The 12,955-nt window shown below is 40.5% G+C and overlaps 1 long non-coding RNA gene across 1 annotated transcript in view; it reads left to right on the plus strand.

Annotated features, from left to right (window-relative positions):
* Positions 1 to 11,578, plus strand: part of LOC105097831 (uncharacterized) — a 131,872-nt gene extending 120,294 nt beyond the window's left edge. The window contains exons 5-6 of the long non-coding RNA XR_010384437.1: positions 9,595 to 9,779; positions 10,862 to 11,578. This is a non-coding gene — a long non-coding RNA (uncharacterized LOC105097831). The remainder of the gene's footprint in view (positions 1 to 9,594; positions 9,780 to 10,861) is intronic.
* Positions 11,579 to 12,955: the final 1,377 nt, after the last annotated feature.

Below are 12,955 nucleotides of genomic sequence, written 5' to 3' on the forward strand. Positions count from 1 at the left end.
TTTCTTTATTTTTAGAGGAAGTACTGGAGATTGAACCCAGGACCTTCTGCATGCTGAGCATGCGCTCTACCACTTGAGCTATCCCCTCCCCTCCTGCCATTTTATTTATCTAGGAAGGTTGTGGACCTGAGGCCGGCCTGTGGGGATTTACTGATCAGATCTGCGATCTAGTCAAGTCCTCTTTTTCCATCAATGACACTCAGATAAACCTGCATCCAGGGTTTATCCTGCATATCCAAGGGCAATGAAGACAGCCCTGAAATACTTTTCCAGAGAACTTTGTCAAGTTTTACCCCCCACTCCTAACCAACCAGTCACTATTACCAGCAAGACTACAGACCAGGCTCGCTACAGATGCCTTCTCACCAGGGTAAGGAAACTAATGGCTGTTGAGGCTAAGAGAGTGTGTTGGCTTCCGTATCGAGAGTCCTTCTCTGCTGAGTCTGGGTACTGTGTGTTCTCCCTCCAGCTCTGCCTCTTCCACATTGCCTGTGACCCTCTCTGACGCCAGCTGTTTGTCTGTTCAACAGCTCTCCTCCCTGCAGATTGTTTACATGTACTTTGGTCATCCTATCTGGTTCTGCCCTCTGATATTTATTTACTCACTCTTGACTTCTGTGGATTAATTGGCCTTTGTCTTATTGCTGCTCAAAGCATTGCATTTCTTATTACTGCCTTGTTCTCTCAGCTTCAGCCTGCTGCCACATCCAACGTGCACACAATTTCTTTCTAGAATCCTATGTAGGTAGACTGGACATAGACTTCTTTGGAGCCACCTTCCCTTAGGCCCTTCCATAGTCAACAGCCATTTACTGAGATCAGCTGTGTATTAGGACTGTGACTTTTTCTTGATTCTATCATTTCCCCAAACATTTGTGTTTTTTAATGCATAATGTGATCTTGGTGCTTAATTTGTATTCTTGAATTGCATTCTTCTGCACCTCCAAATGTGCTTTTTTAAAATTATTTTTTAAAATTCTTATTTTTTATGGAAGTATAGTCGATTTACAGTGTTAGTTTCAGGTGTACAGCAAAGTGATTCAGTTTTATATATATATATACATGTATAAATATATATATATTTCAGATTCTTTTCCATTACAGCTCAATACAAGAAACTGAATATAATTCTCTCTGCTATACAGTAGGTCCTTGTTATTTATCTATTTTATATATAGTTATGTATATCTATTAATCCCAAACTCCCAATCTATCCCTCCCCTGCCTTTTCCTCCTGGTAACCCAGAATGTGCTTCTTTGATGAACTTACTGTTTATGCCTCTCTTGGTGGACACTCATAGAAAGGGATTCGTTTGTGTACTTCACAGCAAATGCATTTTATTTTTCAGGTCAGCTGAACTCCTTAACACTATTCAGTAACTGGAAAGGAGGATATCTTATAACAGATCTTCCAACAATAACAACAAACATTTATTAAGTAGTTCATATAAGCCTCACATAATGTTACTTCATTATCTTCACATAGTGTTACTTAATCTTTCCTACAACTCTGCAAGACTAGATCACTATTTCACAAATGAGGAAACAGGCTTAGAAAGGTCAAGTAACTTGTCCAAAGTCTCCTAGCTAGTAGGTGATAGATCCAGAAATTTAAACTTACTTTATCAGTTTCCAAAATGCAGGTTTCCACTACCCTTTATCACTGCTGTTGGTTCAGATCTTAGTGTGCAACATTTTAGGAAAGAGAATATCAAATAGCCAGGTAAGCAGCAAGTAGTACCATAGAAACAAGGGAATTTTGCTTACTCTCTCCTGATAGGATAAAATGGAACAAAGGTGGCCGTATAGGGTGGTATCCTATAGGGACCAGGAGAGAGTGCCTGTTACTCTCACTGTCCTAGAGCGGGGCCAAGGTGTAGAGCCAATATGGTGGGAAAGCAGGGGGAGCCAATTAATAAATAGGAGCAAAAGGGGCAGAAAGGACTGTGGCCTGGAGGAGTTCCCGGTGTGGAAGATGGCCACTAGTGGACTTTGTTATAAGCCTCTCATGGCAGTTTGCATGGATTTACCAAGTATAATAACATAGTCTGGAAGGGAATAGACTAGAACAGGGGCAGAATCAGAGAGGGTATATTGTGACTCCAGCAGTAAAGGAATGCTCTTGAGTTCTGAGGCACTAGGCTTGCTAGCTTCTAGCTGCTCTTATTTTTTCTCTGAAGGATTCCCCCTCCCCCAGCCCACAGGAGGGTGGTGGTGACTGAAGGAGAGGGGTATGGTTGACCTGGGAGGGGTCAGGAGGTTGTTGATTAATGTGTGGAATTTCTCACCCAAAACAGTGGGAGATGCCCAAATCATAGAAGTCTGAGAAATGTTAAAGGAACCAAATTCCTAGAAGCTTGAAGGAGAGCCTGGAGGTAGGATATGAGCGAGGGATGTCACTCAAACGAAGAGCCTAGAAAGGGAGGCTGGGTAGAGTAGTGGAAAGATTATAGAATTTTTGTTTTAAACAGCACAGCCCTTTCACAGTTCTCTCCCAATCTGTGGAGACTGTAAGGGCCCTACACACAGCTCATTCCTGTGCTCCATCCTCTATCAAATCCACTTGCGCTGTCCCGATGGTCTCCATTTTCATCCTGGTGTCCTGTACCTAGCCTCTGCTGCTCTGCCTGTTTCTTTGGCTAGGTAATTCACTAAAATAATCTCCTTGGTCCTCTATTCCCGCTTCACCCCTTGTCCAGATTTGCCATGACCCCATGCTCTGCAGCCTGCAAGCTGTCTTATCCAACCAACCTGGTTAATTCATCCCAGAACATCCCCCTGAATCCTTCTTGGAGGCCCACAGTGATGTTCCTTCTGTTCCACCTGGGAACCTGTATAGTGTTGGCTGTGTGCCATACCACTGATCACATCCTGCCAAACATCGTGATGTTCACTTGGAGGTTGTGGGGAATGTTTCCATTACAGCAGAGAAATCTGTAGGGGTTTTTTTAGGTTAATAGGAATTGCCAGGTTTTCCAAAATGGCTAGTAGAAACACAGGAAACCCCATTTACCCAGTCACTAACCTTGAGTGTCCTTCACAACTACATTTTTAGGAGAAAGCAAGGAAGTTTTTCTTTCTGTCACTTCATTCACATATACCATATATAGGAAAATACATGAATCTTAAGTGTACAGCTGGACGAATTTTTGCTAAGTGAACACACTAGTTTAATCAGTACTCAGATTAAGAAACAAAACACTATCAGCGTCCAATCCTCTCATATCCCCACCTGATTACCACTCCCCTTATGGTAACCACTTTTCTGACTTGTAACAACATTGATCTGTTTTTTTCTGTTTTAGAATTTCATATGCATGGAATATATGTTATGTATTCTTTTGTGTGTGGCTTTTCTGTGTTTGTAAGATTCATTCATGTTGTGCATTGCAGTAGTATTTTTTTCATCATTATATAGTGTATTATATGAATATACTTCTCTTTATTCATTCCACTGCTGTTGGACATTTGGATTATTTCCAGTTTTTTGCTGTTATGAATAGTCCTGCTATGAGCATTCTTGTATATATCCTTTGGTGAACATATGTATGCATTTCTGTTGGGTATATATCTAAGAGTAGCATTGTTTGGTGAAAGTATATGCATGTGTTTGGTGTTAGTAGCTACTGCTGAACAGTTTTCCAAAGTTGTAACCAAGAATATTTTTTTAAAGAAAAAAAAGAATATATATATTTTTAATCCTTCCTAAATCTCTTGGAGCCAGAAGGAAAGGGGTGCAGAGGCAGGCAAGTAGAAATTTGGCAGGCAGTGCCAGCAAATGCAGGTTAAAGCAACTCTTCCATCTCCTCTGCCATTGTTTTTGTTAGGTAGTTTTTTTTCCAAAAGCACAGGACTTGGACAGTAGATGCCACCCAGCTGCAGTTGGCTGGTGGAATTCTGCAATACTAGGGCTTAGTATGAAGACTCTCAGTTAAGTCAATATAGGACACCAAGCCAGGGGAGTTAGAACAACTGAAAACTGGGCAAGAGGTCAATGTCCATGCAGCCTGCAAGAGAAAGTGGAGTCCAGTGAAGAAAGAAATGGGGTTGACACAAAGAAAGACAGAGATGCAAATATCTAACTGGCAAATAGGGCCAAGAATCCAGGATGAGGAGAGAAAGAACAAGCAGGTGAAGAGTGAATGGGAGCAGGTGTGTGGTTCATGACTGGCCTTTATACACCAGCCTAGGAGTTGAAGGAGAATGGTCAACCAAGTTTAAAGAGATGAAAAAGAACAAAACAAAACAAAACAATCTCATTCTAGTGAAAACCAAAGCTGAGTAAGCTTTGTCTGGAAATGTCTTTTGAGGATAATTGCAAACTTCTGGGAACTTGAGTGGAGAATGTGGGGGTGGAACAAACATAGAGTTTTCTGTCAGAGCTGTAGTGTTTGTGTAACGCACATCTCTCCAGGCCACTTGAGTCTGACAGTACAGTTGGGTAATATGGATGGAAGCAGCCTCCACAAGGCGATTGTTGGAAGCTCAGGTCCCTTCTGTATCTCTGAAGGATACGGGGGGAAGGGAGGTTTGACATGCATTTCTGAGTGGCTATTCACTGACTCATATCACTAACCACAGCCAGTGTGCAGCCACTTCTCTGCTGAAGTCGAGAGAGATGCCTTCCTCCCACCTGGTCCATAATCAAGCCACAAAAAAGGGTGACTTTGGGCCCTGTTTCCTTGGGTGCCTTTAACGGTACAGCACTTGCATTTGACTTTGTTTTTCACTTGAACAAAAAACGGATGACCGTGTGAGTGACTTCACAATGCACTGTACTTAAAAACCATCTCTCCTTACTGACCTTCTCCACCCCACCCCTGTAATTCCTAATACTTACAAACTGTGTGACCTCAGACAAGTTACTCAGCCTCTCTAGTGTTTAATTTTCTCATGGGTAACATGGCAAGAAAAATATCTGCCTTTCAGTGAGGATTAAATGAGATTCCATGTAAAGGGTCTAGGGAAGGGGAAATTCCACGGTTTCTTCCTTATCACCCTTGGTGTTCCTCTGCCTCCATGAGAGTAGTAGTCAATCTGTAGTTGGTTAGATTCTCAGTCACAGACCAGGCCATTTTTCCCAGCAGTTAAGGTCACGCGTGATGTGCTCGGATTACGCACGTGGGTATGGATCCCTCTGGGCTCTTCTCCCTTGGTCCCTATGGGACTGAGTGACACTGATCGCAGGCTTAGAGAGAGGGAACAGCTAGGCTATATTTACACTGTGAAGGTGCAGCCTGGTTCAGCCAGTGTCCGTTTTGATTAGGCAAGGTCCTCGCTGTCCTGGTGGTTAGATATTTTTAATTTTGCCCCTGGAAAAGGTCCTGTAAGCCTCCAGTTCTAGGCATGTGACCTCAGACCACCTTACCAGAGAGCGCAAGCCTAGCTAAAATTCAGGTTTACTTGTTGTCTTTTGCTGCTGTCTCCCGTGTATATTTCTTCCTCCAGACCTTGAAGGTTGGGGCATGGCTGTGGTCTGAGGTAGGATTCTGATAGTCTTAAGCCTCTTGATCTAATATTAACTAATGGGACTCCAAACCAACCATAACATCTACCATTATTAATATTAGTAATATTTTGGTTAATTATTACTACTTAATAAACCACTCCAAAATGTAGTGGCTTAAATCAAATCAACAGTCTTTTTTTTTTTTTTTTCTTTTTTCTCATGATTGGGTGGGCTGACTGGTTGGTGCTCTGCTGGTCAGTTCCATTGGTCTCATTTGGGTCTCTCACATGGTTGTAGTCAGATGGCAGCTGGGGCTGGAATCTCCAGGGTTACTCATATGTCTGACACCGTGTCAGGAATGTCTGGAAGGCCAGACTCAACTGGGATGCTAGCAAGGCAATACCTCTCCTTCTCACTGTGTAGTCCCAGGGCTTCTTCCTCTTATCAAATGGCGCCCAGGGTTCCTGAAAGCCAAGAAATAGAAGCTACCAGACATTCTTAAAGCTTAGACTTGGAACAGACACAGTGTCACTTCTGCCATTTCTAACCCTTAAAGCCAGTCATAGGTCCAGCTCTGATGGAAGGGCAGGGACTACATAAGGGTATAAGTGCTGGCAAGTATGGTTGGTTGGGGGTCACCAGTATAACTGACTTCAGAAGAAATATCAGTGTCAGTTTCATTTGCAGTCTTTCCATTTAGTAAATGTCCACCAGGATTTACCTCTCTCTCCATGCAGGAAAAGTTTTTTCTACGTATGGTACAATCTCCATAAAGTGTTTCCTGAGATTTGAGGGTCTTAGTCTGTAGGACTAGTCTTACACCCCAACATATCCAGTTACTGTCTTTTGGATATAGTTTAACTTACAGTCATGCAAATAAAGCCTCTGTTGACCCACCTTCTCAAATTTAACCTCATAGGGTTCTGTGAAGGATTAAATGAAATCATTTATGCAGATTGCCTTGGACTACATGTCAGTAAGTGCTCAGTAATGGTAATTATTATTTTGTTACTGGTAGGATCCCTAAGGTATTGGGCTGGCCTTGGTAAAAACGTAATGAGATGACTTTGGGAAGTCACAGTTTCCCAGGGCACCTGAGTGATTGATACCCAAGAAAGTAGGTAGAATTGTTAACCTGAGATAATGGGGACAGAACAAGGTTATCAGCTGCCCGCATGCAAGATGAAAAGAGAATCAAGAAGTGTAGTTGCAGGAAGTACCAGAAAAACAACAGGAAGAAATAATAAAAATAGTTTGAGTTCAGAGGAATAGGAGAAAATAGTTTAGAGGAGAGGTATCAGAACAAAAGGAAGAATCAGTTACTTCTTAATCAGCAATAGGCCCCTAACAGGTGATAAGGGCAAGCTAATTAATAGAGATACCTGTAAAGGGGAATACAATGAGGAGCTTCCAGTTTCCAGCCTGCAAGGAAGACGGAGCCAGGTACCAAACAGACTGAGAGACAAGTAGTCATTGGAGTAGTGTCAGCCTTCCAACACAAGTAATTATGGATGATCCAGACAGCAGAGGACAAAGGAAAAAACCAGCCCTGGGAAGGTAATAAATCAACTCCATCCTGGGTGAGGAACCTGAGCCAAACAAAACAGCTTTGGTCTCATCATGATGACAATGTTAGCGTTTAGTCAGTTTATAACTCACTATCTATAAACTCCCTTTTTCCACATCTAGTTTTCCTCTTTGTTGTTCTAGAGAAAAAAAGTAATCATCTGTTTGGGAACAAAGAGATTAAATAAGACTTAAGTAAGATCATGAGAGTAAAAAGAATTTTGTAAACATATACGTGCTCTACAAATGTGAAATGCTACTATTTTTAAGGGAATCAGATTCAAGTGTTGCTCAGAGAAGGGAGTGTTCGAGTCCCATGGCTGAGGTGAGCAGTTCTGAAGCTGAACACAGTGGGGAGTTGTAAAAATCACAGAGACCAGAGTAGATAGAGACCATTGCTAACTGTTGGAACTTCTGAGCTCTCCACCCTGGCTCTCACCCTCCGTCACATCTCCCAACAGCTTTGAGAGAGAAAGTGTTTGGTATTATTTATCTTCAACTAAATTTGTAAACTGAAGTGCAAGGGAAAAGCTAATGAGTATTTAACCATTGTATTAAATTAATAACTAATATCTAGATACAGGTAATTCAGAAAGAAGCACTGAGAATAAAGCGCAGGTAATCATCTCTCTCTTCCAGCTTCATTTGCATCAGAGAAAGAAGAATTTCTAAACAGAAGAGAAGCGAATTTATGGGGAAATATTTAGTAGTAGGCTGAAAGGAAGGCAGTTATAGGAATAATATCTTAAGTTAATTTTATCATGAACATAGCAGGAAGGTCTTGTAAGAGGCTTTTGGTGCTAAATTAGCCTGAAGCTACAAGGCCATAGAAATGTATCAGAAAAGATGCTTGACTCTGCCTGTAAGATTCAATATAATTTTCACATATTCTGTAATTCAACAAGGATCTTTTGAGTACTTATACTTATGGTACTGTGTGCCTCATGGAACTTATATTCTGGAGGGTAAGACAGACAGTAAAATAACAAACAAACAAATCTTTATATTTTCAGGTAATGATAAGTTCTGTGAGGACACATTGGGAAAGGAGATGGAGAATAATTGTGTACTCACAGTGTATTTGCTCCCTCTGCACTTCACACAGTAAGGGTCCATAAGTGCCAATAAGTAAATGACTGCCTTCTCCCAAGTTCGAGCCCTCACTACCTCAGGCCTAGTATATTGTCAGTCGCCCTTTAATGGATCACTCTGCCTTCATTCTCCCTTGTTTTCAGATAAGAGGCACACCACTGCCTGACTTAAAATGCTACTTTTATCATGCCAGTTTTCTACTCCAAAACCCTCAGTGACTTGCTATTGCTTTTGGTTTTTTTTTTAAACAAAGTTTAAAGCAAGTGGTATATTTATCTATCAGTGAATCTTATTTATTGATTAATATTATTCCTCTGCCAGGTCTTACTAAAGACATGTGATATCCCTTTAGTATTATTATTAACCTAAACAACTTTCCCAGAAAGAAGGTAATAAACAGGAAACTATATTTATGTCACTACAAATCTCTGAACTACGGAATCACTATATGTTAGCACTAAGAGTGGTCTTGAAATCAGTCGAGATCACCTTCTTTATTTCACAGAAGAGGAAACTGAGAACAAGCAGTTATATCGCTTAGATGTGGATACCCAGCCAAGTGAAGGCCCAGTCATAACTAGAACTCAGCTCTTCTGATTCCCCGCTTTCCTTTCCACCACACTACATTATGCATACATGCATTTCTACATGACTTAGTCACAGTATATACGCTACTTTGTGTCTCTTCTTTTCTGTTTATATTACTCTATGTACTTACATTACTCTGTGTACGCATTTCCAAATGTGGACATAAGCCAGGTTCTTGTCACTGGTGGTAGCTACGTAGCATTCCAGCATATCCAAATAGGCTGTGGTCCTTTATGAACCACTGCTTTGAGTTGCACAGAGAATGAAAACAAGCCTACACTAATACTTTGTGTTAACTATGTTTAATAGTAAAATAAGAAGAATATCTGCAGCTGCTTTATAAATGAAGTTTAAAAAATCATATATTCTCAATCTGGTTTACTCATATTTTCTTTTCTAAAAGCAGACCTGCTCATTTTGTGTATTTTCTAAATATTTGCATTTAAGTTTTTTTTTAAGTATATTAAAAGGTTAAGGTATAAATATAAAGTATGAAATTGTTTGAATTGAAACTGTCGAAGTCATTTACTAGTGATTCAAGATGTGTACATTTTTAGGTTTTTGATTATTCTTTGTGTAATTCATCTCTTTGATCATGGCTATGCATTTGATCTGCAATTGAATATATAAAAAAAAAGGACTTTGGAAATTATTCTTCTTCTACCCCTTCCATCTAGAAAACAGAGGGAGTCTTACAAAGGTGAATACCTGCAAAGTTCATTCAGTACTTCTCAAAGTGCCTCAAGATTAAGGCATTTTATTTTCTATAGCCTTTGGGAAAATTAAGCCAAGACCGATAATCTAATGATCGTTTGGTGGCGTTGCAGTATCTTATTACTATAAGAAAAAGCAGATTTTAAAAAAATTCTAATTCAACATTTAAAAAAAATTTTTTTTAGTTTTTTTTTTTTAGGGGAACAGTAATTGCTACCTGGAAGTGGGATTCAGCTGTAACAAAATCCTAAACCCTAAAATGCAGAAGTAACTTTGGAACTGGACAGTGGATTTGGGGGAGAGTGTTAGTGAAAGCCTAAACTTGAAGAAACCGTTAATAGAAACATCGTGATCTTTGATATGGCTGCAGGTAAGGGCTTGCAAAAAAATAAGGTAATGTTATTGGAAATTGGAGGAAAGGGGACTCTTGTTATATAATGGCAGAAAGTTCAGTAACACTGTTGCCTGCAGTAATTGAAAAGCAGAAACTATGTCTAATGAACTGGGTAATCTAGCTAGGGAGATTTCCAAGCAACGGTTACTTCTTGTTGCTTATAGTAAAATGTAAGAGGAGAGAGGCAAACTGGGGGAAGAACTGTTAAACAAACGAAGACATAATTTGCTGGTTTTGAAGATTCTCAGACTCTCTAAATGGCAAACAATGCTAAAATTAAGATGTAGCTTCTGAGCTACAAATCCATGGCACTGCTAGTAAAACATGGTCCTAAGATGAAGCCAAGGGTATGACTATAAAATCTTTTGTTAAAATCTTAGAAAGATTTAAGGTTGTGCATCAGAATACTATTAAGTCAGACAAAAGGCCCTCGAAGGATATTAAAGGTATGTTTCACATACTCTCTCAATAAAATGATAAAGCACCTAGGAAGCTTAAGGACACTGTCCCTCAGTCATCTCATCAGAAGTCTAAAGTAGCAAATAGCTTATCTGAAAGATATTTGAAGGTGTGGCTTTCATCTAATGGAGTGGACCCCAATAATATTTACAGATGACTCATAACATTTTTTAAGTATGTATGCAGAAACATTGCCACCTTGAACCAAAAGGGATAGAGAGAGTGCAAAATGAAAAGAGGCCTTGGGACCCTCAAAGTTCCACAGACAAGAAGTAGGCTGAGAGAACTTCTCAGCTGTAAACATGGGCTATCTTTCATTAAAAAAAAGGAGGAAGATTTAGAGGTCAGAACCAAGACTCCAGAACATGGAGCTGAGAGCCAGGGTGAATTATTCTCAGGCTTTGAGACTTAACCAAGGAACCTTCAACGTTTGTTCAACTGGATTTCAGAATTATGATGAACCAGTGACTCCTCTGTGCCTGCCATTTTCCCTCTTTTTGATCAGGAATATCTATAGCAGTTACCCTGTTACACCTGTCTTACCATATTGTGTGTTGGGTATATTGGGGGAGGGGTGTGCAAATAAATTGTTGCTTTAGTTTCACAGGGGAAGAAGAAGTGTACTCTAGGAGCTGTACTTAAGGAACTACACCCAAGGAGCCTCAGCTGCATCTGGACCTGCTTTAGATGATAAGATGTTAGACTTCAAGCTGATGCTATAATGAAATAAGGCTTTTGGTGACTTTGGAAGGAAGTGAGCATATTTTGCATGTGGGAAGGACCTGAATCATTTGGGACCTGAGGATGGATTGTGTTTGCCAGCCTCCCAAAGATAGCCCTGAATTATCCTTGCCTCCTATTATTCACACCCTTGTGTAGGCGCCTCCTGCACTCTGTCATACTTGGTCTGTGTGACCGACATCATGTAGCAGAAATGACGATATGTTACTTCTGAGATTAGGTTATTAAAAAGACTGCAGCTTCCATTCTGGTATCTCTATCTCTTGGATAACTCCCTATTAGAGAAGCAAGCTGCCATGTTGTAGGTAGCTGTAAGGAGAAGGCCACCTGGAAGACTACTGAAGACTCTGGCCAATGGTCAGCTAGGAACTATACCGTGCCAACAAGCATGTGAGTGAACTTGGAAATGACTTTTTCAGCCCTACGCTAGCCATGAGATGACTGCAGCCCCAGCCAACATCTTGACTGCGATCTCATGAGAGTTCCTGAGGCAGAAACACCTGGCTAAGTCACTCTCAGGTTACTAAACCTTAGGAACTGTGTGAGATAATAAAATGTTTGTTTTAAGCTCTAAAGTTTCAAGGTAATTTATTATGCAGCAATAGATAACAAACACACCAGCCCAAGAGCCAGGACTGCCCAGCAGAAGCTGGGACTAAAGAGGGAGGAGTTTTCCACCTGCAGTTGGAACCACAAAAAAGATGCAGCCACAACTGGAGACACTGCCTGAAACACAAGGAGAAGGGAAGACATAGCCTCTCCATGGCCCCTCACCTGCCACCCTTTCCTTCATTGGCCAAATCAAACCACAAAGAAATCAATGAGGGAGCCTGAGAAATGTCATTTGCAAGGAACAACCTCTTGTAATACAGAACAGGGCAGAGAGAGAGAAGGACATTAATCTGAGAACAAATAGGCAAATTACCAGCGCAACCAGGGACCCTTTTCACATGGAATTCCCAATGACTTTTTTCAGACCCTTGACTCCAGTTTGGGAAACAATGGCCTAAATGGCTCTTCCTCAAGTCTCTGCAAGTCTGAATCTTAGACATCCATTATCATTCACGTTAAAGGCAAAATTTTTCTCCAGTAACTTTTTGTTCCTTATTACCTGGGGTAGCCTCATCTTTTTTCAATTCTACAGCATTCAGTTTATACCCATTTTAGGCATTTTCAAACACAACTTACAGTTATTTAGTGCATGTCTTATTGTCTCAGCTTCTTGAAGACCAGATCTATTTCTGATGCACTGTTGCATATTGCCCCATCATCATAGCATCTAGTACAGAACCCTGATCATAGTTACTATCAGTAGGTATTAAGCAAGCGAATGAGAGAATGGATGAATGTCAAAGTCAGTGGTAGAAATGGTATAAAAGTCTATTACCTTCATCTATATTACTGTTAAATCCCTTATATAGTCTTGGCAGAACCAAGAGATTCTAGAATAATCTTCCTATTTTCTTGGCTGGTTATATCTTTTGAACTCCTTTGAACCTTTTCTTGGGGGAAGAGAAACAATAAAATTGCAAACTGGTTTACATCTGGGCAGGAATAATTATCCTGTGAGAACAAAGTCCTGCCTAGAACCTTTCAGCAGGAGAAGGTTTGGAGAACTGCACTTGTCTCCTCTCTCAGCTTTGACTACGCTGAGAAAAGTCATCTGCTCAGTAACAAAGGAATGCTCCGCATTTTGCAAAAGTGATTTCCTCTACTTCCCTGTCTCCCTTGCTGATGCCTTGATAGAGAGGATACATGCAAAACAGAAAGGATGTTTTCAGATAAGCTTCTCTTAATTCAGGCCTCTTCACTTCTTGCCTGGATTACCACAATGCCCCCAACAAGTCTCTTGGCATCTTTGTTTCCAAAAACAAATCTTAGCTTGGCACTCTCATGTTTAAAGTTTTTCAATAGTTATTTATTCTCTTCTGGATGAAATCCAGACTCTTCAT

This window comes from Camelus dromedarius, chromosome 16 (genome assembly GCF_036321535.1).
Source record: "Camelus dromedarius isolate mCamDro1 chromosome 16, mCamDro1.pat, whole genome shotgun sequence".
Lineage (NCBI taxonomy): Eukaryota > Metazoa > Chordata > Mammalia > Artiodactyla > Camelidae > Camelus > Camelus dromedarius.